The sequence below is a fragment of the Equus asinus genome, chromosome 23 (assembly GCF_041296235.1).
Source record: "Equus asinus isolate D_3611 breed Donkey chromosome 23, EquAss-T2T_v2, whole genome shotgun sequence".
Classification (NCBI taxonomy): domain Eukaryota; kingdom Metazoa; phylum Chordata; class Mammalia; order Perissodactyla; family Equidae; genus Equus; species Equus asinus.
Genome location: NC_091812.1, coordinates 67505343 through 67532170, shown reverse-complemented (window position 1 = coordinate 67532170; position 26828 = coordinate 67505343). Strand labels below are relative to the sequence as shown.

The following is a 26828-nucleotide window of genomic DNA, read 5'->3' as shown; positions in this document are numbered from 1 at the left end:
TACTGCAAACAACTTTACGCTAACGAATTGGACAACTTTTAAAAAATGGACCAATTCCTCAAAACCCACAAACTACCAAAACTCACACAAGTTGAAAAAGATAACCAGAATAATCCAATAACCATTAAAGAAATTGAAGTTCCCCACAAAGAAACCCACAGGCTCAGATGGCTTCACTGGAGAATTTTAGCAAACATTTAAAGAAGAATTAACACAAATATTACATACTTCTAGAAAATAGCAGAGGAGGGAACACTGTTCAACTCATTTTATGAGGCCAGTATTATCTTAATAATGAAACCAAAGACAGTGCAAAAAACTACAGACCAATATCACTCATAAACTTAGATATAAATCCTCAACAAAATATTAGCAAACCAAATCCGACAACGTAAAGAAAGAATTATACACCATGACAAAGTGGGATTCACAGTGATTATAATGATTATGAAGGGCTAGTTCAGCATCTGAAAATCAGTCATTGTAATCCAACACATCAAGAGGCTAAAGAAGAAAATTTATATGACCATCTCAACAGACGCAGAAAAAGCATTTGGCTAAATCTATTACCCATTCACGATAAAAGCCCTCAGCTGGCTGGGAGTAGAGGGGAACTCTCTCAATGTGATAAATCTGATAAAGCATATCTATGAAAGACCTACAGCTAACAGCACACTCAAGGGAAAGACTAGAGGCTTTCCCTAAAGACGGGAACAGGGCAAGGCTGTCCACTATCACCACTCTTATTCAACATAGTTCTGGAGTTCTACCCATTGCAATAAGGCAAGAAAAATAAAAAGAAGGCTTATGGGTTGGAAAGGAAGAAATAAAACTCTCCCTGTTTGCAGACAGTGTGATTATCTATGTAGAAAATCCCAAAGAATCTACAAAAAGAAGGCTTCTGGAACTAATCGTTGAGTTCGGCAAAGTGACAGACACAAGATCAATACACGAAAGTAATCGTATTTCTATATACTAATGAACATGTGGAAACTGAAGTAATCAGCAGAATACCCTTTACAGTCGCTCCAAAGAAAATTAAGCACTTAGGTGTAAGCTTAAGAAAACAAACACAGAGTTTGTATGCTGAAAATTACAGAATGTTTATGAAGTAAGGCAGACACATACTGTGTTTACGGATTGGGAGACTGAACATGGATGTCAGTTTTCCCCAAACTGACCTATAGGTGTAATGCAATTTCCTATCAAATTCTCCACAAATATTAGGAAGCGTAGATAAGCTTATTCTAAAACTGATATGAAAAGGCCCTACGATAGCTAAACAAATTTGACTGAGACGAATAAAGAGGGATGAGAACTTAGATATTTACACAGTTTCAAGACACCTCCCCAAGAAAATACTTGTTAGTTACAAAGGGGAAAAGGACAGGCCTGGCACACACCCCCTTAATCAAGTGGTCATCTTCAGTAACGGGACAAATGGAAACAGTGCGCTGCCCGAGAGGGTGCAGTGAGAAGAATGCACGCGCCTAAACGTGCGTCACTCCTGTGGACCAGACGCACAGCCCGAATCGAATCCTGGAGAAGCAGTGGACGCACCCAAATCGAAAAACAGCTAGCACGTAACTGACCTGAGCTCCTCACAAGTGTCAGAGGGCCCGAAGGACGGGGACCGTGCGTGTTCCCAATGGAACACCAATGAGAACAGCAACCGGCACAAACGTGAGTCTGACCCTGATCCTTTGCTGCAAACGGCGTTATTGAGACAGGACTTGAACGGAGTCTGATGATCAGAGGGCAGCGATGCATCAGTGTGAATTCCGATTCATACGTCGTTCTGCATAATGTCAGAAAACTTCCCTGTTTGTAGGAAAGAGACGCTAAAATGCTCAGGCTGCTGAGGTGTTGGCTTGGCAGCTTATCTTCAGGTGGTTCAGGGAGAACATTTGTATTCTGTTCTAACTTGTCTGTAAGTTTGTGGCTGTTTAAAAATCAAAAGATATTTTGAGAAAGCCACCTGTCTAAATAATGACACGTCTTACATCAAATATGACGCAGTCCTTGGGATGAGAACATGGAAGGATGTTGGTATAGAGAGACGGTCACAAAACCAAAGATGAAAAATCAAGCTACCAAACCATCTGTGTGGAATGATCCTGTTTTCGTTCAAAACTTCTCTTTGCTTGTGTGTGTGCAGAAAGAAAACCGCAGAGAACGGTGCTGAAATGTTAATGGTGATGCTCTCCGACTGTTAGGATTATGGGTAGTGGTTAGTTTACTCTTTTCTACTTATCTGTATTCTCCAACTTTTCATAGTGCACAAGTTATGTGACTAATTTATTATCTTTTTTAAACATGCAATCTTATTTATGGAAAATAAATTTTCAGATCCATAGAATAGCATGAATGAAAATTGTTTTGGTGGGGTAAGAAAAAAAATCTGTGCTTAAAAGTTTTTAAGGGTGGGTTTGTTGAGTTGGACTAAATGTTCATCCATTTTTACTTATACAACGAGACAGTATGATTTATTTTTGCTTCCTTTATTTCCTTTACTGTCTTTAGCTAATGACGCCCTGCAGTTTTTCAGACGTGTTGTGGGGTCTGTTTGGGCCTTCTCTGGTTGACACCAGGGCCTCGAACACGGCAGGTGGTTGTGGGGAGCCGCTCGCAGTCCCCATGGGGTAACCTTGGCACCTGCACCCGCCAGTCTTCACCCTCCATTTGCTGTCTCAGATGCAGGCTGTGTGACTGACGCGAGATTTTACACTTGGGGGCACTTGTAAAAACAAGCCGAGCTGCTGCCGATCGTGGCTGTGAGGGATGCAAGCTGCAAACCGTGCGCGACTGACAAGAACTGGAGGGTCCAGGGCCAGCCCCAGGCCCGCACCTGGCTGACGGCCTGAACTGGAAGGTGACAGGCTCAGAGCTGCTGTTCACTGGGGTGCCACGTGCCAGCATCACTAATGGATAAGCTGGACACATTCCCAGGAGCCGAGCGGGTCCCCAGGGTGCAGAGAGCAGACCTGGACTCAGAATGAGTGCAGCAGTCGGAAGACACAAGGAAGGCAGCCCACGGTGGGATCAGGGCCCTCGTGCACAGGGAGACAGCCTGGCGTCAGGAGACACGAGGAAGGCAGCCCACGGTGGGATCAGGGCCCTCGTGCACAGGGAGACAGCCTGGCGTCAGGAGACACGAGGAAGGCAGCCCACGGTGGGATCAGGGCCCTCGTGCACAGGGAGACAGCCTGGCGTCAGGAACGCTGCATTTAGCTACTTGCAGCTGTGCAGCTAGTGCCCCTCCCTCACGCCCAGAGAGAATTAACAGCATGCAGTTCAGAAACCGGCATGTCTTATGTGTATCTTTCTGTGGAACTGCGTCTCTCGACTCACCCGTCCTGTTTGCTGAGGCGTGCTGCGGCCCGGGCCATTAGGGATGTGCACTTAGCAGAGATGCACAGTCCCCCTCGTCCAGGGCGGCATTTTGCTTTCTGTGCTTCTTTTTCGGAGCTGAGGAGCCCTTTTTCCGGTGTGTGCTGCCCCGCAAATGCCATTTCTGCAGTGGAGCTGGATTCCATTCTCCGACCCTCCAGTTAGACACTGGGGCTTGATGTCTCTGGACCGGATTGTGGCTCTCAGGAAAAGAAGGCCACTTGGCCTCTGGAGAGCAAGCTCCTGTTAGTGGGGAGCGGGCCCACTGCTGCCTGTTCTGTGCAAAGGGCGCACAGCCAGCAGGGCACACGTGGCTACACATCGTGGTTCCAGGCAGCTCTCCCTGCCCGCTGGCAGGAAAGCCCTGAAGCTTCCTCCCCTCCGACTAACCAGGAACCCTGGGACTCACAACCAGAGGAGGGTGGGTCTGGATTTTCCCCCACATGAGAGAGGACCATCATGACCAGTGCTTAGCCGATTGGTGCCACAGCAGTGCTGGTCAACCACGGTCCCCATTACTCAGCCCTACTGTGTACTCTGACCCCCGACACGGCCACTCTTGGGGATAAGTTCTTTTGGTCCCCACTTCAGGCCTTGCAGGAGCACTGATCAAGTCTACTTCCAGCAGACACATATAAGAAACAATAGTTTCAAGACAATGGACCTCAGCAATGAAGGAACACGGTTCCTGACAAGCAGAAAACCAAAAGGGTGAGCCCCACCATTGCCCCGGCTCACTGCCTCAAGAGAGTTTCCATGCAGCAAGTGGGGGGACCCCAGGCGGGGTGCGGCAGTCTCCCGATGGAGGAGATGGAGCTGTGAGCCCAGAGAGCAAAAGGCAGCCAGGGTGCAACAGCACAGGGTTCTGAGAGAGAGAAAGCACAGAGAGAGAACCACCCAGTCAGAGGGGACCCTGAGCATTGAGCACACAACTTAGTGGAGTCAGTGTGGGAAAAAGCTTCCTGGGACTGGAAAAGACAGCTCAAAAGAATTAGAGAACAGCGCCAGCCCTCACACAAGGCCAAGAATAATGCCTGTTCCTACTCGCCTGACACAAGAACGCTCATAACTCACGGGGCACTGGGCAGAATGCTCAGGGAGGTGGTGACTCCGTAGTGGGGAACAATGAGCCCTCGACTGACGGTGGCTCTGGACCCACCTGACAAATCATGAAAGCAAGACCTGAAAGGACTGAACTTCGATAAGTCTCTGCGTCCAGAAGACGGTCAGGAATATATATAGGAAAATACATACAGCACCCAGTGAGGTAAAATTCACAATCTCTGACATTGAATCAAAACTATCTGGCATACAAAGATGCAAGGAAACAAGATCTTACAGGAGAAGATCAATCACTCAATCAAAAATGACCCATAACTGTCACACGTGTTGAAATTAGTAGACAAAGATAGTAAAACAGTAATTCTAACTGTATTCTATACATTTAAAAAGGTAGGTAGAGACACGTGAAGATGTTAAAAACACCCAGGTGAATTATTAGGGATGAAAACTGCAATTGTGAGATGAAGAAGTACCTTGGAATAGATTAACATCAGATTAGAAATTGAAGAAGAAAAGATTAGTGAACATGAAGACAGAGCAACAAAAACTATCCAAAATGAAACTCAGATACAAAAGGTTTTGAAAGAATAGAGCATCAATAAGCTGTTGAGAAACTTCAAGAAGTTTAATTTATATGGAAGTGGGTATCCCCAAGGCACTGAGAAGGACAGAAATCATGTGAATAAATAATGCCTGAAAAATTTCCAATTTTGTTAATACGTATAAAAATTCACAAATCCAGGAAGTTCGATGAGACTTGAGCACAAGAAACACAAAGAAAACTGCATCAATGCACATCTTAATCCAATTTCTCAAAACCAGCGATAAAAAGAAAACACTAAACAAAGCCAGAGAGAAGAAGGCAGCTGATGCACGTAGGAGCAACACAGGGTGACAGCAGATTCCCTGCGGGAGGCCACGACGGGTGATAGCAGATCCCCTGCGGGAGGCCATGATGGGTGACAGTAGATCCCCCGTGGGAGGCCACGATGGGTGACAGCAGATCCCCCGTGGGAGGCCATGATGGGTGACAGCAGATTCCCGCAGGAGGCCATGATGGGTGACAGCAGATTCCCGCGGGAGGCCATGATGGGTGACAGCAGATTCCCCACAGGAGGCCACGACGGGTGACAGCATATCCCCCGCGGGAGGCCACGTGGGGAGACAGCAGATCCCCCGCGGGAGGCCACGCAGGTGAAGAGCAGACGGAGCCACGGCTTAAAGCAGGGAGAGAACAGCGTAGGTCCAGACCCGTATGCCAAGGACAATAGCTTTCAAAACCAGAGTCGAGACTTCTGGTTTCCAGTCTGCCATGCAAGGAGCTTGGAAGTTGTCACTCCATCCTAACAACAAGTAAAAAGCTGAAAAAATTGCAAATTAACAACTCTTCTTCGGTCTCTCAAGGAAGAGAGGTTGCAGGGCAAACCACTGCCCCCAAAACTGAAGAGAGAGACAGGCAGATAAAGAGAAGCACAACTTACCAGAGTGACAGCATTGTGGGAACCAGTGCTGGGCGGGAAAACCTAAACTCTAATTGGCAAATTGATGGAGGCTCAGTAACCCTCAGACAAGTCTGAGAGTTAAAAACTGTGAGGGACCCAGTCATCAGGACGCAGGGGTGACACATGTTTGCGAGTTTTACCTTCAGGAGCCCTACCGGGTTCTCATGGTGAAGGTTTGAGAAAAACCCCTCGTGCTGCCAGCAGAGGGAGAGGAAAAGGAACAATTGTGAAAACTTCCAGAGCATTCTGTTTTTCTTAACAAGACCATCCCTCAGGGGAAACTAGTTAACCAGAGCCTTACCTACAGGAGTTTTATCAGAACCTAACCAACCTGGGAGAAGGGAAATACCAACTCCAGCTCCCTCCAGCCCTCCTGTCCCACCCACGAGAGAGAAATTCCTAGAGGCACTTATGAGGCCACAGCCCCGGTGCACAGGCGCACTAGAGACCCAGGTCTAATTAGGACTCTTGAGCACTTCCCAGCCCCACACCTCACCACCACATCACTAAAGCCCTAATTACAGCTGTCCCTTTACCTGGTACGTTGTGTCTGGCTTGCAGTAAAAAACAAGAAGGCATGCTAAAGGGAAAAACAGTTTGAAGAGGAAGACAGCACCAGATCCAGGCTCAGATATGGCAGAGAGGCTGGAATCGTCAGACCAGGAACTTAAAACAACTATGATTCCAACACTAAGGGCTCTAATGGAGAAAGCAGACAGCAGGCAAGAGCAGACAGGCAATGCAAGCAGTGAGATGGAAACGCTACGAAAGAATCAAAAAGAAATGCCAGAAATAAAGAAAACACACAGATACGAAGGATGCCTTTGACAGGCTCCTTAGTAGACTGGACACTGCCAAGGAAAGGATTACTGAGGGGAGGATATCAATAGAAATTTCTCAAACTGAAAAGGAAAGAGAAAAATCAGGAAAAAAAGGAACGGAATATCTAAGAAATGTGGGACCTTTATAAAAGGCCTGATGTGTGTAAAGGGAGCATCAGTAGAAGAGAGAGAAAAAGGAACATGCGAAATATTAGAAGAAATAGTGGCTGTGAATTTTCAAAAATAAATGACAACAACCTGCAGATCCAGGAGACTCAGAAAACACCAAGCAGGATAAATAGCAAAAACCCTGCACATAGGCATCACATTCAAACTATCAGAAATCAAAGAAACAGAGAAATCAGGAAAGAATTCAGAGGGGAAAGCACCTTAGCTACAGAGGGACAAGGATGTGAGTACAACAGACCTCTCTTCAGAAACCACGCAACCAAGGAGTGGACGGAATGTTAATGAGTCGAAACCAGAATTCTGTATCCTGTGAAATTATCCTTCAAAAGTAAAGGAGAAATAAGGACTTTCACAGAAAAACAAATGTTGAAGAGATTCGTTGCTGGCACACCAGCCTTGCAAGTACAGCAAAAGGAATTTTGTCAAACTGAAGGAAAGTGATACATGTCACCCCGAAGAAGAGCCACCCCCTTCCAGGAAACCTGGATTGAACAGGGAAAAACTGAGTCCACCGAAATCATGAAACTTGAGGCCTTCCAGTTCCACTGATTTCTCCTGAGTTGTTATGACTGGACTCTAGTCTCTCAGTTGTTGCTTTTGGGGAGACTCCTCAGTCCAGTGCCCCTGCCCCCTGGCATTGACCCGACACAGGGACAGAGGGAGCCTCAGAGCAGGGAGATTCCTGGGACCTTTGTAGTAGGACCAGGCTTCCGTGACTCAGGAGAATGAGCCTCACTCAGAGACAGGGCCCCCCTCATGCCTGACACACTCAGGGGAGAAGGGAAATGTCGGAGCTCTAGATGACCCTCTAGGTGTGCTGTAGGGTCAGGTGGGCAGAGTGGTTCGAGCTCCAGTCTGCTGTCAGCCCATCTCACTTCCCCAGGGCACTCTGTAATAATATCATTTCTATCTGTGCAAAAGCAGAGTAAAGGTAGGTCACACTGGTTTCTAGAACCCAGCTGGCATTCTGTCCCCCAGCCATCTTGGTCAGCCCTGGTTGCCAGGCACTTGTTTGCATTGGAGACAGATCCCTCCATGGAGTTTCATGTGGTCAGTTGGGGCCCACAGGACACTGGCAATTGGAGGCAGAGCTGTGAGGCCCTTTGCAGACATGGAGGGCTGGCTGGTGGCCACTGAAATGGCTCCCTAGCTGGTCCTGGAGCAGCTGGGAGCTAACCTGCCTGTGATGAATGAAAGCTTGAGACACGTGCCAGGAGTCTCTGGGCTTCCCTGGGAGATCCTGGTATGTACTTCTGTGGTGGTGTGGATAGTGAGGAGTCGACATAGTTTAAGACGAGGAAAAGAGCTGCCCAGAAGGTGTTCTGCCTGGAGGAGCCTATGGGAAAGGCGTAGAGGAGACTGGACCAGTGACACAACCAGCGAAGCCTCATGTCGCCTGTCGGGGAGGCCAGCCCTCCACATTACAAACCTTCTCTCTGGCTATGCTGAATGGAAGTCTGAGCTGGTCTTCACTTGAGCATACTGTAGAATTTCTAAAAGAAACATGGAAAAGCCAGCCTCCTAAACTCTGCAGCTTAGAAGCATGACGGGATGATGGAGAACGACCTGGGAAGGAAATAACAGACGGTTCGAACGATAGCACTGACCTTCAGGAAAGTCCAGAACTACTCTGCTCGCCCAAGAAACTGCGAGATGGAAGCAGAGAGCACAGGAAAATACGGAGGGGAGAGAAAGGGTGGAACTCCGAATGGCAAATGCAACAGGCCTGAGAGAGCCAGGAAGCCGATGGATGGCCCTGGGCCCAACCAGGCTGAAGGTGATCCACGCACCTGAGCTCGTCAGGGGCGACAGGGCTGAGGGGGACTCGGAGGAGAGAGGGAGGCAAGTAGAAAGCAGTGACCACCATCCGCGTCAGAAGTCGATCAGAGGGTGTCACTGATGGTGGTAACTTTCATGGGCCCTGCAGCAGTCCTGCTGGGGACAGAGAATAACTATCCAGACGACTGTTGGAGGAAATCAGAAGACCGATGAGCTTACGAGACCAATAACGAGTCTCCCAACCGAGGAAGCATCTTTTCGGTTTGAAAATTCCCAGCTTGAAAGTGAGACTCAGAAGCTCCAAAGGAAGCTTCAAATACACCTGAATTATGTGAAGAATGTGTCCTGCAACTTGAGAAAAAAATCCCCTGAGGAGGAAACACTGCTTAGAAATCGAGAAGAAACATCCCGAAGCGAGCAGGAGCCTGAGGTCCACGCATCAGACCTGCACCATCTCCAAGAAGACGGCTGGAGACTGGGAGAGGGTCAGAGAGAACACTGCCTCCCACCAAAAGGAATCCTCTTGGGGCCGGCTGCTGGTGTAGTGGTTAAGTTCGTGTGCTGAAAACAGCACTATTCACAATAGCCAAGACATGGAAACAATCCAAGTGCCCATCGACTGATGATTGCATAAAGAAGATGTGGTATATATATAACGGAATACTACTCAGCCAGAGAAAAGGACAAAATTACCCCATTTGCAACAACATGGAAGGACCTGAAGGGAATTACGCTAAGCAAAGTAAGCCAGACTAAGAAAGACAAACACCAGATTTCACTCATATGTGGACTATGAACAAACCCACAGACAAAGAGAGCAGTTCAGTGGTTAGCAGATGAAGGGGGGTGGGGGTGGGCACAGGGGGTGAAGGGGAGCACCTATGTGGTGACAGTCAAGAAATAATGTACAACTGAAATCTCACATTGATGTAAACTATTATGAACTCAATAAAAAAAAAACCACTAAAAAAATCCTCAAAAAGCCTGACATCAGGGGCCGGCCCCATGGCCGAGTGGTTAGGTTCGTGCACTCCGCTGTGGTGGCTCAGGGTTTCGCCGGTTCGGATCCTGGGCGTGGACATGGCACCACTCATCAGGCCATGCTGAGGTGTCATCCCATATGCCACAACTAGAAGGACCTACAACTGAAAATATACAACTACGTACTCGGGGGATTTGGGGAGAAAAAGAAGAAAAAAAGAGAAGATTGGCAACAGTTGTTAGCTCAGGTGCCAATCTTAGGGAAAAAAAAGAGAGAAAGAACACATTCAGAAATCTACTATATTCATTTCTTAGTAGAATTTCTTTACAAAAGTTCCAACATTAACAGGAATGCAAACCTTAGAAAAAATGCATTTCCTTTGACCCAGGAATTCCATTTCTAGAATTGTGTTCTAAAAAATCAGACCAGGGAATAATATTATAAATATACACATATTTACCACTAAATATTTTATAATAAAAAATGGAAAACAACCACTTACATGTCCCATATTCAGAGGTACATTAAATACTGCTTCGTATATCACCATACAATGTAGCTGCTTAAAAATTATGATCTAGATGTATAATTTTGACATGGAGTTTTTTTCCAAAATTTTATTATGTTGAAAAAATCATCTTATAAAACAGTGCACATAGCACGTGCTCGCGTGTGCACGGGTGTGCATGTACCACGGTTTTCAGTGACTGATCTAGATGATTAACTGACCAGCATCTAGCTGCCACATTAAAACTCTGCCGAGATGGACTTGGGGGAAGCTGCCTCACCTTTCGTTCACACCCAAGGCCATCACTGTCATCCACTGAGTGCCCATTCCGGGTGGGCCCGCATCAGCTCTGTGTGGTAGGCACTTTGACCCCTCCTGTGTCCCCTTCAGGACATAAGCCTGAAGACCAGAAGGAACCAGGCACAGCCGAAGGAAGAGCACTAAGACTTTCATTTTCAGTATGCAGATTTAATGTTAATAATTTCTTTCTTTTTTTTCTCTTTTAAGCTCAGAGCCTCACCTCTCAGCTGTGTCCGGTGGCCCTGTGTCTGGAGCCGCTACTTTTCAATGTCTACAGAAAATAAATCTACAGTCTCTCGCTTCGGGCAAGGGAAGAAGTGATCTCTGATGGCCTGTGTCGGGGGAGGGGTCAGGGCACCAGCCCCTGCTTGGGACTCTCAGCCGGCGCCGGGTTTCAGCCCCGGTGCTCTGTCTGCAGCGTTTGGGGCCTCGGTCCTGTGAGCACGCAGCTCTGCGAGGCCGCAGCTGTCTCCCCGACGGCTGCTCTGCAGCAAGCTCCTTAGCTTCCTCCACTCCGCTGAGCCAGTGCCTCTGCTCTGTGCACTCCTCCAAAACAACCCTGATCTGCCGATGCTTCCCATTTTCTTTATAGTCGTAGATTTAATATAGTTTTTACTCTGTTCTTCTAATTTTAGTGATGTCTCAGGAGGAAGAGGAGACGAAAATGTTTACTCTGTCTGGAATTTGAAAGAACTCGGTCAAAGAGTCTTTGTATACAGTCTGCTTTTGATTTTTTGGTTAGAAAAAGTAATAATTGTAGTATTCATTAATAAAGTTGTCTACATGTTCCAATGTAATTTGCAAAATATCCTATGATTATATTCAGTACAATATACAAAAACCAACACATTATGAAATGTTTTATTTCAGCACAGTTATTTGATCATTACACATTTTTGAAAGGCAGATATGAACAATATCAAGATAACTATTGGAACTGATTATTTTCCCCTTATGATTGATACAATTTGGTTGATAGCAATCTTTCTGGGAAAATTTTTCTGACATTTAAAAAACATAAACTAAAATTCTTAGATTTGTCTTATGCAAAATAAACATTTATTATTTCTGTTTATATTCTTTACTATTTTATTTATATTTAGTAATTAAATAATTTTTGTACTTCTCAGGATTCTTTAGAAAACAGAGGGCACACTCTTCTGGGATTTAGAAGAGAATTTCATGCAGGGCTTCTTTACTAAGGTGTGGGCAGGACTAGGGGGACCAATAAAGGATGTTGAGGGATCCGGGGACTAGCGAGAGTGGGAAGCTGTTAATAAACTAGGCCTGAAAGGGCAAGGGCAGAAACGGTGTTATTGATCAGGGAGTGGGGGAGCTGTCTGGGGAGGGAGCTATTATCTCAGTGGGATTCAGGCCCGGCCAGGCAGGGAGGCAGTGGAGGTTTAAGTACCCTGGCATCTCTCTCCTTCTGCTCTCTGGCCTTCGCCCATTGACCTAACCCAACCAGAAGCATACAAAGCAGGAAAGCCATGTGATGCCATCCTCAGGAGTCAGCCTGATGCACTGAGCTAGGCAGCGAAGAACAGAGAATGAATGGAGCAAAGAGAGGCAAAAGCAGCACAGTTAACTACGTTACAATATAAAACTGTTTGTGTGGACTTAATTTGGATAAAAAAGAAAGATCTCAAATAAACAATCTAATTTTCCACTTCAAAGAAAGAACAAAATAAGCTCAAAGTTAGTAATAAGAAGGAAGTAAAGACCAGAGCAAAAATAAATGAAATAGAGACAAAAAGACAATAGAAAAGATGAATAGAACAAAGAGCTGTCTTTTTATTTTATTTTTTTGCTGAGGAAGATTCAGCCTGAGTTAACAGCTGTTGCCAATCCTCCTCTTTTTGCTTGATGAAGATTCGCCTTGAGCTAACATCCATGCCAGTCTTCCCCTATTTTGTATGTGGGTCGCTGCCACAGTATGGCCCCCAACAAGTGGTGTAGGTCTATGCCTGGAAACCAAACATGGGCTGCCGAAGCAGAGCATGCCAAACTTAACCACTAGGCTGTGGGGCCAGCCCCTAAGAGCTGTCTTTTTAAAAGATAAATAAAATTGACAAACCTTTACCTAGACTAAGAAAAAAGAGACAAGACTCAAATAAATAAAATCAGAAATGAGAGAAGACATTACAACTGATAACACAGAAATACAAAGGACTGTAAGAGAATACTATGAACAGTTATACACCAATGAATTAGATAACATAGAAGATTAACCTAGAAATGGATACATTCCTAGAAATATGCAGTCTATAAAGACTGAGTCATGAAGAAATAGAAAATCTGAACAGACCAATGATAAGTAAGGAGGTTGCATTGAATCAAAAACCTCCCAACAAAGAAAAATCCAGGACCAGATGGCTTCACTCGTGAATTCTACCAAAAATTTAAAGAAAAATTAACAGCAATCCTTCTCAAACTCTTCCCAAAAATTGAAGAGGGAACACTTCCAAATTCATTTTATGAGGTCAGCATTACCCTGATCCCAAAGCCAGACAAGAACACTACAAGAAAGAAAATTATGGGCCAGTATCTCTGATAAACATAGATGCAAAAATTCTCAATGACATACTAGCAAACCAAATCCAACATCACATTAAAAGGATCATACACCACGATCAAGTGGGATTTAACCCTGGGATGCAAGGATGGTTCAACATATGCAGATCAATAAATATGATACCCTATATTAACAAAATAAAGGATAAAAATCATATGATAATCTCAATAGATGCAGAAGCAGCATTTGACAAAAATCAACATCCTTTAATGATAAAATCTCTCAACAAATTAGGTATAGGTGGAATGTACCTCAGCATAATAAAGGCCATATATGATAAGCCCACAGCTAACGTTATACTCAATGGTGAAAAGCTAAAAGCTTTTCCTCTAGAAACATGACAAGAATGTCTACTCTTGCCACTTCTATTCAATATAGTACTAGAAATTCTAGCCAGAGCAGTTAGACAAGAAAACGAAATAAAAGACTTTCAAATCTGAAGGGAAGAAGTAAAATTGTCTGTTTGCAGATGACATGATTTTATCAATAGAAAACCCTAAAGATTCCATCAAAAGACTGTCAGAACTAATAAACAAATTCAGTAAAGTTGCAGTATACAAAATCAATATACAAAAATCAGTTGCAGGCCAGCCCCGTGGCTGAGGGGTTAAGTTTGCACACTTCGCTTCAGCGGCTCGGGGATCACTGGTTCCAATCCTGGGCGCCAAAATACACACCGCGTATCGAGCCATGCTGTGGCAGCATCCCACACAGAAGAACTGGAAGGACTTACAACTAGGATAGACAACTATGTGCTGGGGCTTTGGGGAGGAAAAAATCAGTTACATTTTTATACACTAGCAACAAACTATTGAATGAGAAATTAAGAAAACAATCTCATTTACAATAGTGTCAAAAAGAATAAAGTACTCAGGAATAAATTTAACAAGGAGGAGAAAAATCTGTACACTGGAAACTATAAAACATTGATGAAAGAAAGTGAAGAATACACAAATAAGTGGAAAGTTATTGTGTGTTCATAGATTGGAAGAATTAATATTGTTAAAATATCCACACTACCCAAAATCAAGTCTAAATGGATTAAAGACCTGAACATAAGACCTGAAACTGAAACTCCTTTATTTATAAAGGATAAACTCCTTGACATTGTTCTTGGTAATGAGTTTTTGGACTTGACACCAAAAGCATAGTCAACAAAAGCAAAAATAAATAAGTGGGACTACATCAAACTAAAAAGCTTCTACACAGCAAAGGAAACCATCAACAAAATGAAAAGGCAGTCTGTGGAACAGGAGAAAATATTTGCAAACCACATATCCAATAAGGGGTTAATATCTAAAATACATGATCTTGAGCACCTTTTCATGTGCCTGTTGACCATTTGTATGTCTTCTTTGGAAAAATGTCTATTCACGTCCTTTGCCTTTTCTTTAATTGGTTATTTATTTATATTGTTTGCTGTTGAGTTCTATGAGTTCCTTACATATTTTGGAAAGGAACACGTGGTGGTTCTGCTTGAAAAGAACCTATATTTACATATTTGAGATTTTATAAAGGAGATAGAAATTTTAACCTCTTCATAACTGAGGTAAAATAGAAATGTTCATATTTTTCTTTAAATACTTTCTCTCTATAGTATTAGCAACAAAATTTAAGGGAAAATCCAATTCTCAAGTCTATAACAATGCTAACCTTCCCATTTGATTTTGCTGAATTCTTTGACCTTCCAATTTGAAACTTAACAATCTCTTAGCAAAATTTTAGCATTGATTTTCTCTTACTACTTATGAAAGGTAGCATTTTTGGCAAAATGCCTTAAGTGTGTTAATAAAAATTCACTTTATTATTATTGTTATTGTCATATTTGGTGAAGCTACTTGGGGGTTAATCTTCTGGCCCCTACACTTGCAGATCTCCATAGAGCTCGGTGTGTGTTAAGTGCATGGAAGAAATTGAGAACTGGGTCTTTGGTTTATTTCTCAAATGCTCATTTGAATTGCCTTTGCTTAGTTCTCAAAGGTGGTTTCCCGGATCTCCATTCATGTGCACACTGCCGCCTCTCTCTCTCTTTGTGAATTTGGACAATCCATACCCCTACCGGCTCTTTGGTTTCCAAGGGTTCTGGTCCCTGAAGCATTGCTGCTTAGCAACAGGTTAACTGCTTCTGCCTTCCTTCGGGCTACAAAAGGGCCATCAGAACGTTCTGCACTCACCCCCGACGGCCGCAGACTCGCTTTCTCTGCTGGATCACTGACGTCAGGTTGCCCGCACCTACCCCGCGAAGGCTGCAGACCCGCTTTCCTGTGTTGGATTACTGACAGGCTGCATCATTCTGTCTGTCTTTAAACTGCAGCAAGATAGAAGATGTAGGTTTTAAAATCAACCGTTTCTTATTAAAACCTGCATACTTGTTTGGCTTGATTTTACAACAATCTTTTTGCTTAAAAGGATTCCTTAATTGAAATAAGCTAAATCTTTTTACTCTACATTTAAACCAAAGAAAATAGACATGTTTTAAGCTGATTACAAAAACTCCTCCAAAATACCTTTTCTTAGTAAAATTTGCCTCATATAAATAGTATTTTGAATAAAGAGGGTAGTGACAAGTTAACCTTCATATATATTATATGAAATTTAAATATATAGCAGAAGAAGCCAATTTGGGATTAAAACATGCAGTACTATGATACTTTGAGAAATCAAAGACATGTAAAAAACTTCTCTAAGAAATACCCAAGTTCAGTTCTGTTGAGCCAGGGAGCAAGTGAAGTGAACGTAAAGTTGGCAGTTTCCCATTTAGTTATAAAAGACCATAACATCGCGGATTCTTCACCTGCCACACAAATTGTTCTAACCATCCCTGTTGTTGGAGAAGGAGAGAAAAAAGAATGCTGAAGCCGCTTGGGAAAACATTTGATTTCCCCCCAAAATAAAATAAACTCAAACAAATTTTATAAGATTTTAAAAGTTTTAGGACCTCTCATGCTCGCCAAGATAGAGCAAACACACTACAGCCTATTTCTCCCACTCATTACAGCTGAAATTTTTGAACAAAATTATATATCAACTCCCTGCAGACTCTGGAAAGTAAATAACGGTAGGCAAATTGGGCGGCGGGGTCAAAATTTACAGAAGTGACCTGTGCAAGAGTGAGGTTCTCAGGTTATTCTCTTAACTCTTCCAGCTTTGACATGAAAGGGGCCCCAGTCAGAGAACTCCCCAGCTGGCATGCGCACCAGAAACTCCAAGAAAAGCCCTCTCCTTCTGCCCAGAGGACCAGGAAAAAGGGTCCCTATGAGCCAAAGAGATTGCAGGGGGAAATCCCTGTGTGTTCTCTCTCAAAATAGAGAGAGAGAGAGACATGACATTTGATAAAGATGATACAGATACAGATGCAGACATAGGTATAGATATGAAGATGTATATAGCAGTCCCTCCTTATCCTTAGTTTCACTTTCCACAGTTTCAGTTACCCATGATCAACTGTGCTCCAAAAATATTAAATAGCAAATTCCAGAAATAAACAATTCATAAGTTTTAAATTGCACACTATTCTGAGTAGTGTGATGTCATCTCTCGCTGTCTGGCTCTGTCCTGCCCGGGACGTGAAACACCCCTTTGTCCAGCAGATCCACACTCTATGTGCTACCTACCCGTTAGCCCATTAGTTAGGAAAAAAGACAGTGTATATAGGGTTCCCTATTATCGGTAGTTTCAGGCAACCACTGGGGGTCCTGGAATGTATGCCCCGTGGATAAGGGGGCCTGCTGTATAGATACATCTTGCTGCTTTTTCTTTCTAAGCTCTGCTCAAGGGAGACTCCAGTCCTGGTCCTATAGAAAGGCAGGATTGGCAACAAAAACTCTGAGAAGTTCCTGTAAGCCAAGCAGTGTGTGTTGGGGAACCTTAGAGAAAGTGCTGGAGAGGGGACCTGCCTCTGCACATGAACTGGCTCAAGTCGTGGGCTCAGCTGAAGCCGCACACGCATGGACAGTCCCACAGAGGTGAACAAAAGCTTTGAAACCTGAGCTGTGTTGGAACCACCACCCACGGCAGGAGAGAGAGTTGCAGTCTGAGCCTAAGGGGAGTGACTGCCTGCTTAAAATCAGTGCTCTCCACAGGATTTCAACAGGTTGCAGAGTCTGACAACATAACATTCAAAATGTCCAGGATACAATACAAAATTATTGGACACCCGAGGACTCAGGGAAATATGACCTATTCATATGGGAAAAGGCAATCAATATGTGTCAAGCCAAAAATGGCCCAGTTGTTGGATCATCAGACAAAATTTGAAAGCAGCTATTATAACCATGCTCATAAGATGAATAGAAAGATAGAAGTTCTTGGCAGAGACATAGAAGCTATAAAGATTCCAAGTGGGAATGTTAGAACTGAAAAATATAATTTCTGAAATTTAAAAAAAGGTAAGGGATGGGCTTCATAGCACAATGGAAATAACAGAAGACTCCGTGACTTGAACACAGATCAATAGAAATTAACCATTCTGAGGAATGCTGAGATAAAGGACAGAACAAAATGAAGGGAGCTTCAGGAATCTGAGAGGCAACATCAAAAGGCCTAAAAAGTCATCATTGGGTCACAGAAAGGGGAGGGGGAAATGAAGTGGGAAAAAATGTTTTGGAGGAATAATTACTGAAAATTTCCTAAATTTGGTGAACAATATAAATTTACAGGTTCAAGAAATGCTGCAAAATCCAAACAAGATGCCCAGGATATTATAATCAAACTGCTGAAAATCAGAGATAAAAAACCTTGAAAGCAGCCAGGAAAAAACACCACACTCAATGCAGGGAACAACAATTTGAATTACAGATAACGGCCAAAATCGAATCAAAAATCCAGTGGCCAGAACAGAGTGAATCACTATCTTTAAAGTGTTAACAGGAAAGAACCATCAATCCAGAACTGTATATTCAGTGCAAATCTTCTTGGCAAATATTCTTTGGTAGTTCTAAAATACGTCCACAAATCCACTGACAATCCTCCCTTCAAAAGCTGGAGCCTAGTTCCCCTCCTCTTGAGAGTGAGCCAGAACTAGGGATTCAGGTCTAATGAGCAGCATATGGTAGAAACGACACTTTATGATTCTGAATTTTCAGTTACCAATTTAGTCGACACAGTTCCCCAACACCACAGATCAAATTTTGGTTACCTCAGTGTAGTAACTGTGAGTAATTGCATGAAGTTCTGTCTCGCTGAAACTGTGTGGGTGGCCCCACTCCACCCATCACACGTGAACAGCAGATGGCATCGTGCTCGGTGACTGATGACAGCACTTCTTGCAGAGTCTGTCGGTGACTGGGCACTGCACGCCTCTTAGCTCATGTGCACAGACAGCAAAGCATGTGGTTGCGTTGCCTCCTTGTCTCCAGTGATAAACCCACATGACAGTTTACAAAAGTGGTCATCCAAAGAGGGCATTGGCCAACAAGGATGAAAGTGCAGCGAAGAAATGGAAGCTGGAAACAATGAGAGTGAAATTCAAAGCAAACATAAATGGGGTCATCAAAGACAGAGCAACTGCACGAGCCAGACAGTCGAGACGTGCTGTCAAAGGAACCGAGTGAAGTGAATTTATCAAACAAGTGAGCAAAGTGGTTGTGACAAAAAGGACGAAGATGTCCCAGAGGAAGGGACACCGGCAAAAAAACTCCCATTAAAGGAACCTGGAGATATTTCATGACATTAGAAGCACAAAGGAGAAAACGTTGGAAGCTGATGCAAACTTAGAAAGGAGTACGATGAGTTGTGAAGTAAGTTATACCACTTACGAAGGCAGGTGCCGTTCACATGACTCGGTGAGTTTTTCACGAAGACTGAAAACAGTTTAATCTTGTGTTACTAATGTTTTTGATTGCAATGTACAAAATAAATATTAATTTTACTATTTTGCTCATTTCCTCACACATTTATAACCGACAATATGAGTTTTTGATGTTTTGATGAAAATTTCTAAAAGTCACAGAAAATCCTAACTTTACCCAGTGGTTATTATGGCTGCAGGGCACAGTTTCAGCTGGCACGGCCATTTTTACGGTCTGTCCTGCTGTGCAAAGCAAGGACTGTCTGTTTATGCTGGGAGACCCTGTGTGCTAAAATTCTAAAGAATTCTCTGGGGCATGTTTAGTTGTGCTTCAGCAGACTTGCGCTGGTTATCCTCTGACAGCAGCCCCGTCTTTCTCTGTTGGTGGCAGTTCCAGTGTCGATTCATTTCGAACGTGCTTCTGCTCTGCCTTGCACATGCAGCGCTGGGCACGTGTGTCTGCTCGTACACAGAATGGTGAGCTGCTTTCCAGGCCTCTCCTCTCCAGGATGACTCCCGGGCTCTCTGGCCCCCTGGGGTCTCTTTTCCTGGTGCTTTGGTTAGAAAGTCTCGGTTTCTCTCTGGTTGTTACCCGCCGACATGCCCCATGATTTTGCCAAAAGGAACTGCCCTCAGGCAAAATGAGGAGAGAAACAATAAACACGGATTCCCTCCACGTTCTTCAGAGAGGGTCGCATCCTCCTGCCTCCCCTGGCTGGAAGGACCGTTTTTCTCTCAGGGTTGAGATGACTGTGCCATCCCATTGGCTTCCGCAGGACTTCTCCATGGTTAGGGTCCACTTCAGGTTAAGGCTGAAAATAGATTAGAGAGAAAAAAAAGGGATTACTGCCAGACTCTCTGGCCCGCAGGAACCCTATTACCAGACCTTTTACGGAAAGTTCCAGCCTACTTTCCCACCAGCAGAGAGAGTTCTGGGTCCTCCACATCCTCATCAGCACTGGATAACACACTCGCTCTCTTAATTTCAGGAGTTCTAACAGATGTGTAGTAGGATCTCATTGCAGTTGGTTAAAAGCTTTATTGAGACATAATTCACATACAATTCACCCCAAGTGTACAATTAGGGTCTTGGTATATTACAATATTAATTTTTTTAATTGTGGCAAAATATATATCACACAAAATTTCCCATTTAGCTCTCTCTACATGTACAGTTGAGCAGCTTTAATTACATTCACAGTGTTGTGAAGCCATCACCACGATCCCGTTCCAACAGTTTTCACCACCTCAAACAGAAAGTGTACCATTAAGCAATGACTCCCCCTTCTCCCCTCCCACCAGCCCTAGTAACCTCTGATCTAATTTCTGTCTCTATGAATTTGCCTATTATTCACATTTCATATAAGAGGAATTATGTAACATTTATCCTTTTGTGTCTGGATTATTTCACTTAGCATAACGTTTTCTAGGTTCATTCAGTACTTCATTCCTTTTTATGGCTGAATAGTATTCCATTGTATTTCTATGCACCTTTTATTAATCCATTCATCTGTTGATGGACATGTATTATTTCCATCTTTTGGCTATGGTGAATAATGCTACTATGAACATTGGCATATCTGTTTCAGTTCACACTTTGAATTCCTACAGGTAAACACATAGGAGTGGAATGCTGGGTCATATGGTAATTCTACTTTTAGCTTTTTGAGGAACCAACTAACCATTTTTCATAGTGGCTGCAGCATTTTATATTCCCATCAGCAACTTATGAGAGTTCAAGCTTGTCTACATCCTCATCAACACTTGCTATTTTCCATTTTAAAAATTGTAGCCATTCTAATGTGTGTATCTCACTGTGGGTTTGAATTGCATTTCCATAAAGACTAATGATGTTGAGCATCTTCTCATACTTATTGGCCACTTGTATGTCTTCTTTGGAGAATGTCTATTCAAATCCTTTACACAGTTTTGAATTGTGCTTGTTTTTTTTGTTATTGAGGGGTAGGAGTTCTTATATATTCTGGATATTAATCCCTTGTCAGATATACAATTTAAAAATATTTTATCCCATTCCGTGAGTTGTCTTTACACTCTCCTCACACTGTTCTTTGATGTACAAAAGTTCTTAATTTTTATGAAGTCCAGTTCGTCTATTTTTTCTTTTATTGCCTATGCTTTTGGTGTCATACTTAAGAAATCATTGCCTAATTCAGAGTCATAGATTTTCACCTATGTTTTCTCCTAAGAGTTTCAGAGTTTTAATTCTTAAGTTTAGGTCTTTGACCCATTTTGAGTTAATTCTTGTATATGGTATGAGGTATAGGGCCAACTTCATTCTTTTGCGTGTGGATATGCAGTTTTCCTAGCACCATTTGTTGGAAAGACTGTCCTTTCTTCTTTGAATGGTCTTGGGACCCTTGTCAAAAACCAATTGTCCATTTAGGTGAGATTTTATTTCTGGGTTCTCCATTCTATTCCATGGGTCTATATGTCTATGCTTATGTCAGTACCACACTGTTTTGATTACTGTAGCTTTTTACTAAGTTCTGAAATTGAGAAGTCTGTGTCTTCCAACTTTGTTCTTTTTCAAGATTGGTATGATGATTTGGGGTTCCTTGAGATTCCATTTGAATTTTAGGATAAGTTTTCTATTTCTGTAAAACTTGCCGTTGGCATTTTGATACAGGTTGCATTGAATCTGTGGATCCCTTTGGGTAGTATTGTCCTCTTACTAATATTAAATCTTCCAATCCATGAACATGGCATGTCTTCTCATGTATTTAGGCTTTTTTAATCTCTTCCAGAAATGCTTCGTAGTATTTAGTATATGAGTCTTTTGCCTCCCAGGTTAAATTTATTCCTAAGTATTTTATTCTCTTTGATGTTATTTTAAATGGAATAAAAAAAATCCTTCTCAGATTGTTCATTGCAAGTATATAGACATGCAAATGATTTTTGTGCGTTGATTTTGTATTCCACAACTTTGCTGAATTCACTCATTAACTCGAACACTATTTTGGAGAATTCTTTAGGGTTTCCTATATATAAGATCATGTTGTCTGTGTAGAGAGAATTTCACTTCCTCCTTTCCAATTCGAATGCCTTTTATTTCTTTTTCTTGTCTGACTGCTCCAACTGTGACTTCCAGTACTATGTTGACTAGAAATGGTGAAAATAGGCAACTTGTCTCGTTCCTGATCTTAGAGGAAAAGCTTTCCGCCCTTCCCCATTGAGCATGATGTCAGCTGTGGGCTTGTCAAGTGGGTCTTCATTGTGTTTAGGAAGTTCCCTTTTGTTCTTAGCTGTTTTCATCAGAAAAGTATGTTGAATTTTTCTAATGCTGTTTCTGTATCAATTGTGATGACGATGTGCTTTTTTTACCCCTTCATTCTATTAACATGGTGTATTACATCGATTGATTTTTCATGTTGAATCACCCTGGAACCATTTTGGGAATAAATTCCACATGGTCGTGATGTACACTCCTTTTAATATGCTGCTGAATTCAGTTTGCTAGTAATTTATTGAGGATTTTTGCAACTATTCATAAGGGAAATTGGTCTGTAGTATTCTCTTCTTGTAGTTTCTTTTTCTAGTTTTGGTATCAGGGTAATTCTGGCTTCTTAGAATGAGTTTTAAAGTTTCCCCTTCTGTTCAACTTTCTTGAAGACTTTTAGAACAATTGGTGTTAAAGTCTTCTTTAAATGTGTGGTAGAATTCCCATTGGAGCCATCTGGTCCTGGGCTTTCTTTGTTGGGAAGCCTTTGATTACTCAAGCATTCTCCTCACTAGATGGAGGTTTATTGAGATTTTCTATTTCTTTATGATTCATTTTGGCAGACACTGTGTTTTTATAAATTTGTCCATTTCATCTAGGTTATCCAATTTGTTGGCATACAAACATTCATAGTATTCTCTTACAATTCTTTTTATTTCTGTAAAATTGATAGTAATGTTCCTACTGTCATTTCTGATTTTAGTAATTTTAATCTGTCTTTTTTTCTTTCAGTCTTTGTCAATTTTGTCAATCTTTTTGAGAAACAACTTTTGGTTTTATTGATTTTCTCTATTGTTTTTCTACTTTCTATTTTATCTGTCTCTGCTCTAACATTTGTTATTCACTTCATTGTGCTAGCTTTAGGTTTAGTTTGCTATTCTATTTCTAGTTTCTCAAGGTGCACAGCTAGGTTATTGATTTGAGATCTTTCTCTCTCTTTCTTTCTTTTTAAAGATCGGCACCTGAGCTAACAACTGTTGCCAATCTTCTTTTTTTTCTGCTTTTTCTCCCCAAATTCCCCCAGTACATAGTTGTATATTCTAGTTGTGGGTCCTTCTAGTTGTGGCACGTGGGACACTGCCTCAGCGTGGCTTGATGAGTGGTGCCATGTCTGTGCCCAGGATCTGAACTGGTGAAACCCCGGGCCGCTGAAGTGGAGTGCGGGAACTTAACCACTCGGCCACGGGGCCAGCCCCTCTTTCTCCTTTTTTAACATATGTATTTACAACCATAAATCTCTATCTTGGCACTGCTCTCACTGCATCCCATGAGTTTTTGTAGATTGTTGTTATTTTCATTTATCTCAAGGACTGTCTACTTTCCTTGTGATTCTTCTTTGACCCACTGTTTGTGTTAGAGTATGCTGTTGAATTTCCACATGTGTGAATTTTCTAGTTTACCTCTGTTACTTATTTCTAATGTTATTCTGCTGTGATCAGAAAAGATAGTTTGCATGATTTCAGTCTTTTTAAATTTATGAAGACTTGTTCTGGGGCCTAAGATATGGTCTATCCTGGAGAATGTTCCACGTGCACTCGAGAAGAACGTGTGCTCTGCTGTTGCTGGGCGGCGTGCTCTGCGTATGTCTGTTAGGGCTAAGTGGTTCAGAGTGTCCTACAAGTCCTACAGTCTTACTGATCTTCTGCCTGGTTTTTCTGTGCATTATTAAAAGTGGTGTATTGAAGTCTCCAACTATTATTAAACAACTGCCTATTTCTCTCTCAATCTGTTAGTTTTTATTTCATATATTTTGGAGCTTCTTTCATATATGAAGTAGCACAACATTGCTTGAAGGTAGATTGACTTGAGTTAAACATGTACACCATAACCCTGAAGCAACCACTAAAAGAATGAAGAATAATGACTACTAAAACAACAAAGGAGATTAAATAGAACCATACAAAATACTTGATTGATCCAAATGAAGATTAAAAAAAGAAGAAGTGAATAAAGAACATATGGGACAAGTAGAAAACATATAAGATGATGGTAGATTTCTAATGTTTGTAATTGTCACATCTCCTTGTTTTATTGAATCTTTTATCAATATATAATGTCCTTTTTCTGTCTCTTGTAACTTTTTTTAGTTTAAAGTCTATTTTCCCTGACAATCATATAGTCACTTCAGTTACTATTTGTATGGGATATCTTTTTCCTTCCTTTTACGTTAAACATATTTCTGTCCTCATATCTAAAAATGAATATCTTGGGGCCGGTCCCATGGCCAAGTGGTTAAGTTCCCACGCTCTGCTTTGGTAGCCCAGGGTTTCATCAGTTTGGATCCTGGGTGCGGACAAGTCACCACTCATCAACTCATGCTCAGGCAGCATCTCACACAGCACAACCAGAAGGACCTACAACTAGAATATACAACTATGTATGTACTGGGGGTCTTTGGGGAGAAGATGAACGGGGCAAAAAGAAAGAAGATTGGCAACAGATGTTAGTTCAGGTGCCAATCTTCAAATAAATAAATAAATAAAATGACTATCTTGTAGACAGAATATAGATGGATCCTGTTTTTTAAAAAAATCTAATCTTCACAGCCTGTATTTTAATAGGTAAGATTAATCCTTTTACATTTAATGTGGTTACTGATAAAAGATTTACTTCTGCCATTTAACTATTTGCTTTCTGGGTTTTGTACCTCAATTTTCCATTACTAATTTTTTGGGGGAGTCACAATTAACACCTTATAACAACCTAGTTTGACTAACACATAATTAGTTTCAATAGTTTACAAACACTGCCACTATACACCTCCATTTCTCCCCCTCGGGGTTTCTAACGTCACAGATTATCTCCTTCTATATTGTAGTCTCCTTAACATGAATTTATACCTATTGCTTTATGTACTTGCCATTTAATTTATATAGGAAAAGAAATTGCAAATCAAACAAAAAGTACAATAATATTGGATTTTATGTTTACATACGATGTTGCCTTAACTAGTGTTTGTTATTTTCCTAATGGCTGTGAGCTACTGTCTAGTGTCCTTTCATTTCCGCCTGAAGGATTCCCTTTAGCATTTCCTGTAGGCAGATATATTATAATGAAATTTCTCAGCCTTTGTTTATCTGGGATTGTCTTAATTTTTCTTTCATTCTTGAAGGATAGTTTTGCCAAATACAGAATTCTTAGTTGATGAGTTTATTTCTTTCAGAACTTTAAGCATGTGATTCCACTACCTTCTGGCCTCCATAGTTTCTGGAGAGAAACCAGCTGTTAATCCTATTGAAGATCCTTTCTACATGCTGAGTCACTTTCCTCCTAGTGTTTTCAAGATCCTCTCTTTGTCTTTGGGTTTTGACAATTTGATGATAATGTGTCTTGGTGTAGATCTCTATGAGTTTATTCAGCTTGGAATTGGTTGCGTTTCTCAGATGTGTATATTCATGTCTTTCATCAGATTTGTTACGTTTTTGGCCACAATTTCTTCAGATATGTTTTCCTGCTCCTCTCTCAATCTCTTCTTCTGGGATTCCCATAATGCATATGATGGTTCATTTGATGGTATCTCATAGGTCCTTCAGGCTTTGTTCATTTTTCTTCATTCTTTTTTCTTTTTGTTCCTCTGATTTTATTATTTCCATTGTCCTTATCTTCAACTTTTTCCTACCTGTCCAAACCTGATGTTGATCACTCTAGAGAGTCTATCATTTCAGTTATTGTACTTTCCAGCCCCAGAATTTTTATTCAGTTCCTTTTATAATTTCTATCTCATTACTGTTCATCTTTATTTGTGTTCTCATTATGTACAGACATTGTTTTCCTGATTTCCTTTAGTTCTTTGTCCATGATTTCCTTTGACTCATTTAATATATTTAAGAAAGTTTATTTAATGCCTTCGACTAATAATGTAAATGTCTGAGCTTCCTCAAGAATGGTTTCTGTCAAATTCTTTTGTTCCTATGGAGGGGCTACACTTTACTGTTGCTTTGTTTTCTAATTTTTTGTTTATAACTGGACATTTTGAGTTGCAATAACTCAAACTATAATTCTGTGGGGATTCTGTAATTATCTAATTCTCCCCCTCATCAGGGATTGTTGGATTTTGCTTGTTGAAGGCTGAAGCCATGCAACTGTAACTTTTCCAAACTATTTTTGGGAAGCATGTAATCCTTGTTGTACGTGGTCACTAAAGTTTCTGTTCCATTGTCTTTGCAGTCAACCAATGAGCTGACAAAGATTTCCTTAAATATGTGGCTCCCAAAAGTGGAAAAAATAGGTATTGTCTCTTTAAATTCTCACCTAGTCAGGAAACCACTTCAGCCCTCTGAGGTTGAAACAAGGCTAACTTCTGTGTCAGTCCCTTGGTGATCAAAACCAGAGATCTACAATCAAAGCTCATGATCCCAATTTCTGGAGGACAAGGTCCTTATTCCCCACCCTGCCTCCAGCAAGCTACTCTAGGAACTGGGCTGCTGCTTGTTGGGGTACTGGGGCATGAGGGATGGTAACCACCACTATGCAATGGCTTAAATTCACCAAGATTTAATGCAATTTACCAGCAAGCGTTCCCGGGATGCCCCAAGAGTTCTATTAGGCCAGAGTCTCAGAATAGTTGCTCAGACAGCTCCTGCCAGCTCAGATGTTGTTCCTGAGGTGAAATGGATTCCTGGAGCTTTTTACTCTACCGTCTTTCCTGTTATCACTTCACTGTGGTTTTAATTTGCATTTCTCCAACAACTAAT

The 26828-nt window shown here is 42.0% G+C and overlaps 1 long non-coding RNA gene across 10 annotated transcripts in view; it reads right to left on the bottom strand.

Annotated features, from left to right (window-relative positions):
• Positions 1-26828, bottom strand: part of LOC139041713 (uncharacterized) — a 50093-nt gene that overhangs the window by 3792 nt on the left and 19473 nt on the right. For 7 of the 10 annotated variants that reach the window (XR_011497443.1, XR_011497435.1, XR_011497441.1 and 4 more), the window contains 2 exons: positions 18246-19708; positions 15283-15416 (listed from right to left, as the gene is read on the bottom strand). This is a non-coding gene — a long non-coding RNA (uncharacterized lncRNA). Of the gene's footprint in view, positions 1-9990; positions 11211-15282; positions 15417-15802; positions 19709-26828 lie in introns of those variants that run through there. The other 3 variants (XR_011497439.1, XR_011497440.1, XR_011497438.1) reach the window with 3 other exon arrangements.